Source organism: Tachysurus fulvidraco, chromosome 5, assembly GCF_022655615.1.
Source record: "Tachysurus fulvidraco isolate hzauxx_2018 chromosome 5, HZAU_PFXX_2.0, whole genome shotgun sequence".
Lineage (NCBI taxonomy): Eukaryota > Metazoa > Chordata > Actinopteri > Siluriformes > Bagridae > Tachysurus > Tachysurus fulvidraco.
The window spans coordinates 1607243-1613834 of NC_062522.1; the positions used below are offsets into that span (position 1 = coordinate 1607243).

Genomic DNA, 6592 nt, shown 5'->3' on the forward strand with positions numbered 1-6592 from the left:
GTATTGATTGCCATTCTGATATTACTGATTTTCTCAGAGTAAAAAGGTTGCAAACTCATTGCATTTGTTGTCAGAGAGCATTTCACTAGGAACTTGATTTGGGGGGTTTGTTAGTGTCTCTACAGTAGCAAAAAGAGTGCGAGTGTTGTTTATGTTGTTGTTTATAATGTTAGAGAAGAAGATCTGTCTAGCTGTGCCTAGTTCTACATTGAAAGCACGAAGACTGTCCTTATAGATGCTATAATGTACTTCAAGTTTTGTTTTCCGCCACATACGTTCAGCTTTTCTGCATGTTCTTTTCATGCTCTGTACCGCTGTTGTGTTTCTCCAAGGTGCTTTACGTCTGCCAGTGATCATTCTAACCTTTACTGGAGCTATACCATCAATAACATCTTTAACTTTTAAGTTAAAATTTTCAAGGAGAACATCAACAGAGTCTGCTGATATGTTTGGCAACATTGATATAGCATTCATAAATACCTCACTGGTGTCTTCATTTATGAACCTTTTTTCGACATAGACAGATCAATAAATCAAAGGGCTTCATCCTTGATAACAGTGGATGGAATGTTTAGACCTTTGCTAATGAGCAGATCAAGAGTGTGTCCCCTATTGTGTGTAGGACCTTACACGTGCTGGGTCAGATCAAAAGTGTTGAAAACATTTAACAGTTCAATTGCAGTATTGTTTTCTGCATTGTCTATATGAATGTTGAAATCTCCAGCAATAACAAAATAATCAAATTCAAAGGAGATTGTTGATAAAAGTTCTGTGAATTCATCAACAAAAGTTGGGTGTATTTGGGAGGCCTATAAATAATTGTAAACAGAATGCGTGGTGTACCTTTTAGAACAATACACAGATATTCAAAAGACTGGTAATCACCAAGTAACACTTGCTTGCATTGAAAGGCATCTTTGAGTAAAGCAGCTATTCCTCCACCTCTTCTAACAGCTCTACAGACACTTATAAAAGTAAAGTTGGGTGGTGCTGATTCATTGAGGACTGTAGCGCTGCAGCTGTCATCTAACTAGGTTTCATTTAGAAACACGAAGTCCAGGTTGTTAGTGGTGATAAGATTGTTAACTAAAAATGATTTGTTCTTTAATGAACGGATGTTCAGAAGTGCTAATTTAACAGTAACTGGTTTTGGCCCTGTATCCATCTCAGAATGACGTCTTAAAGACAGTAGATTAGATAGAGTCGTCGTGCGGCTGGAGAGGGCCTTCGTCTTTCTATCACATATCAGGACAGAGATAGGGAAAGCTAAAGGGACATTGGGCTCCCGCTTGTTCTGAAAACATTTCTGATTGTTACTGCTGCCATAGCAGGGACCCAACACATATCAGTTACCAGTGCTGTTTGCAGATGAGGGCTGGTGTGATCCCTGACGTTGAGGCAGAGGTCGGAGTGCCCTCTCAGATGGAGGGGGAGGGCAGGCTGGGCCCGGAGGCTTTGGTGGTTGTGGAGACCGCCGTTTCTTGGTTGGTATTTGGGGACTCGCAGCAATAGAGTGGGAAAGCTTAGTTCCAGCAGATACCAGTTTCTCCATTTTCTCTGAAAAGCACATTACATACCCTGGTCACCGGAGGATTTATATGTTTCTAGCAATTAGACTGATCGTTAACACCTTGACAAAAATCACAGAATTAATTTGTGGGCGAAAATTTAAGACAAAAATGTTATAGTGAACACATACTTCTTCATGATGGTTTTGTAATGAACACCGTAATAGTTAGGACCGATGATGAGTAGCGATTGTGCTTCATGACTGTATTTGCAGACTTTGACATTTTATGATATATGTACATTAAGGAAAATATTTTGTTTTTACACTGTGTTCTGCAGTTCTCTAATAAAAGGGTATTTCATGCTATTCTGTATGGCATGTAGACTCACCATCTCCTCCTGCGCTCCTGTTGTGGACAATGTGACTGTAAGGCAGTGCTGATTATTTATTCGGTCATTCATTCATTCATTCATTCATTCATTCATTCATTCATTCATTCCTCTTCTACTGCTTATCCGAACTACTCGGGTCACGGGGAGCCTGTACCTATCCTCAGGCGTCATTGTGCATCAAGGCAGGATGCACCCTGGATGGAGTAGCGCTGATTATTATTATTATTTTATTTTTAATACATTTTGAATTACGTTTGGATTTTACTAGAACAATCGGCACAAATAACACTGTTGGATTTAATCCTCATGATAATGTGGATATAACTTATGAAATGGAGTGAAAATTAAATGTCAATTATTAATTCTTATAATCGTTCTTCTCACATGAATTTTCTACAATCTAACTTCAGTTCACGACCTCACCATCTGTGTTGCCAATTCCCTTTGTCTCCAGAATGTGTGTACGCACGTCTCAAAGTTTGCTTAAAGGTGCACATTTTCCTGTCAAGTTTGTTTTTTATAGATCACAACCTTTGCGCGAAAACTGCCATACGCACGTTTCCAGCCCCGTTTTGTGCGAACGCACGCTTTATAAATGAGACCCCTGGTCAGAGGGACGAGTAACTTTTACCTGAGAGAGAAGAGCTTAAGAGAGCTGAACAGGAAGTTCATCAGCTGTGTGTACAGCAGCTCACCTTCATTACTTTTCCTCAGGATGTTCAGGCGGTCCTTCGCCTCCACATATTTGGTCTGGACCACTTTTAACTGAGCGATAGACGATGACAGGAACTCTGTCTCCTGAACAGCAGCACCAATTAAATTATCAGTGTATACAGTGACATACAGGGTGAATTAACTCACACACACACACACACACACACACACACACACACACACACACACACACACACACACACACACACACTCATTTACATACACACTCACACTCATTTACACACACACTCATTTACATACACACACACACTCATTTACACACACACACACACACACACACATTTACACACACATACAAACAAACACTCATTTACACACACACACACACACATACACACACATATAGATACAGACATACACATGTTTTCGGATTGCGTAGGAAACCCTTCCGCTCTCCGACTAAAGGATGTGTCTTAGTTTGCATGGGTTAGTGTTTAAAACACAAGATCAACTATCTAAGTTTGTCTTACCTTGAACGCAGGTGTCCTTCGAAGTCTCGTCGGTCTTCTAACAAAGGATCCTCTTCAAGTTTTTTTTACCTAATCTATTGTTCTATGATGCACACAGATTATAACATGCACTGAGGCTGTCTACAATAGAATGCACACACAATGTGATTTAAGGCAGGCTTTTATACTTTCTGTATCATTACTGTAGCCAGTTGGATTTGGCTGTCGGGTTTGGTCGGCTTTGTGCCTTTTAGTCGGCTACCATCTTGTCTCACCAACATTTCTCGTTTTCCCAAACATATCTCGCTGGCTACTCTGTGTGCTTCTAATGTTTTCTTTTTCCTCTATTCTCAAGGTTAACACTTCTATATATGGTCATATGGTTGCAGTTAACTTCCTGCAACTTGTCAGGATTTGATTATATAGGACTGAAGCTTTCTCTTGCCATGGAATTTGACAGCAAGCTATAAAACACTGCGTGTGCAGGTTATTCCCCCCGAATACACATTAGGCTTCACTTCAACAGCAGGCCTTGAAACAATTTGCATGCAGATTACTCCCAGGAATACATAGTAGGCTTCATAAGCTTTCACTACATGAAACAGCTTTTCATCTAAGTTTACAGTAAAAATAACTAATATTAATCTAATCAATTCTATATTCTATTACAGGAGAATACATGATTAGCAAAAAAAGAAAAGCATTTCAGAATTCTCCGGAACGTCTGAAAATAAAACATAATAACACATAATGCATTATAATCTTATTTTCTTTTGGAATCTTCTTCCAGCTGTCTAGGTACAGCGTCTGATCCCTTGTTGTCTTCTTCTAAACACTCATATTCAAATCTTTCAACTTTTCAACCAAGTCTTCAACCTTTTGTATTTTTACATAAATTTTCCTTTGTTAATTCACCTTACGTTTCACTTTTCTTTCCCTATTTTTCCTTCTCTTTGTATTATCTATGTCCGCCTGAATACTGACGGATAAGTTAATAATTGGTTGTGGTGTACCTTTATATTTATTATTATTTATTTGCTGAGAACCAGAATTAAGAGAACCAGTATCAGGGCATAGGAAGAGTCCTGTAACTCCATCCCTTACATGCCAGTGTTGCACAACATCCCATGCATGCCACTGGCTCACAACAGTTAGGATTGTGTATGTTTATAATAGCTCAGGTTAGGATTGTGTATGTTTATAATAACCCAGTTTAGGATCGTGTATGTTTATAATAACCCAGGTTAGGTTAGGATTGTGTGTTTATAATAACCCAGGTTAGGATTGTGTATGTTTATAATAACCCAGGTTAGGTTAGGATTGTGTGTTTATAATAACCCAGGTTAGGATTGTGTATGTTTATAATAACCCAGGTTAGGATTGTGTATGTTTATAATAACACAGGTTAGGATTGTGTATGTTTATAATAACCCAGGTTAGGATTGTGTATGTTTATAATAACACAGGTTAGGATTGTGTATGTTTATAATAACCCAGGTTAGGATTGTGTATGTTTATAATAACCCAGGTTAGGATTGTGTATGTTTATAATAACCCAGGTTAGGATTGTGTTGTCTGTGTCATGACCACAGCTGAGAGCGCGCGCGAGCCGGTTGCTATGCGGCATGTTGTATGGTGTTGTCAGGAGCACTGTGCGCATGCGCAGGGGGCGCTGCGTGTGTCGGGACGCTGGTGGAACAAGTGTTCCTCTTAGAGCTGGAGGCTGGATGGAGAAACAGCAGCGCAGCGCAGGGAGAAGTCGGTTCAACACTCACGGTTCGGGTGGTTTCGGTTCTCTCCTCAGTTCGCTGTGTGTGTTTACATGGGCGTCGGAACCATAACCTTTTTATTTGCTTCTGACGCCCGTGTGTGTGTGTGTGTGTGTGTGTGTGTGTGTGTGTGTGTGTGTGTGTGTGTGTGTGTGTGTGTGTGTCTCTCTCTCTGCAGTATAAACTGTAATGAAATTGAAAGTCAGCAGCTCCATTTTGTGTGGAGTGAAAACTAAAGGATTTCAGGAGTAAAAACACAGTGAGTGTTTTACTAATACAGGGGCGGTTCTAGCCCTTTTTTAGGGTGTTTCCAGCCCCCCTGTCTGTGACACCCTAAAACTATAAGTTATTTTTACTTTCAAAAATAAAAATTACGGTAAAATACAGGACATATTTTTTGATGGGAAAGCAAATTATTGATGTTTGATCCAAAAGCGAATTTCTTTACTTTGCTTTTACGCCCGTGCGTTGTAGTCTTTCAAAAGTGCGTCATCGGAGAAGCACATGCACGCGCAGTCAGAGCTGGAGGCATTTATCTAAATCAGGGGTGTCAAATCCAAACTCTGTAAGGGCCATGCTGAGGGTTGTGAATAAAATCAGGGGCCGGAATTTAAAGGATTTTTTTTTATTTATTAAAGAAATAGTGTATTAGTGCCTGTATTTAAGAAACTCAACGTTCTTTAAACCTTATTGATTAAAAAAAGGTTTTAAATCTAATTTAGATTTTGAACATATTTAGACAACATCTGTGTCACAGCACAGGCTAATCAAAACAAGAAATAAGGTCTCTGATCAGCATAACTGCATAAAACAGTACTTCAGTAGCCTACTTTAAAACAGTACTTAATACAGTACTCTAAAACAGTAGCTTAAAACAGTCATTTAGAAACAAATGATAGATATAACTACCACATGGCAACAAATGGTATTTTATGTGGGTTTACAGTACATGTCAAACATGAGAAATTAGATACATACAAATTGGGCATTGCATCTCATTAGGCATCCAGAAAAAAAAAGCTACACATTTGTAAATATTTCACTTTTGAAATGCCTTTGCCAAGCAGAGGGCAAAATATGATCTGCCGAAACACACACACACACACACACACACACACACACACACACACACACACACACACACACACATACACACACATAAGAGGTGTAATGGATGGTGTAATGGTGTAATGGCTTTCAAAGAGACAATGCCAAGAGATGGGTTCATTTTAATTATACAACACCTTCTAACAGACAAATTTGCTGCTACATCTGGACATGCTTCAACAAGAACTGTGCTGAGAGTTTCACTCCAGGAAAACACATGAAAATAGATGAACAGCTGTTCCCTACCATGGTTTGTTGTCCATTCACACAGTATATCGCAACCAAGCCAGACAACTTTGGGATCAAATTCTGGATGGCCACGGATTTGGAGACCAAATATGTCTGCAATGCATCTCCTTACTTGGGAAAGTACCCCAGTCGCCCAGGGTCCAGCTTGCGCAGTGAAGCACAAGCGATTTGCTACTGCACTGGACATTCCAATGTCCTCCTCTACCCACACAGTGCCGTCTTTTGTCGTCTGGCTCAGACAGGGCTTCCCAGTACCACGGTGCATCTTCTGTGGAGGCATGTTGGGTTCTTGTTCTCAGAATTCACTTTTGGTGTTATAATTCATTGATGGCCAATGAAAATGAAATTACATCATTTTATTCTGTATGTGTAGAACATGTC

At 39.6% G+C, this 6592-nt stretch overlaps 1 long non-coding RNA gene across 1 annotated transcript; it reads right to left on the reverse strand.

The window, feature by feature from the left end:
• Positions 1-710: 710 nt before the first annotated feature.
• LOC113649499 lies at positions 711-3384 on the reverse strand. The gene is made up of 3 exons (XR_003442167.2): positions 3108-3384; positions 2598-2700; positions 711-1557 (listed from the first exon to the last, which is right to left on the reverse strand). It is a non-coding gene; the product is annotated as an uncharacterized LOC113649499 (long non-coding RNA).
• Between the last annotated feature and the right edge of the window lie 3208 nt (positions 3385-6592).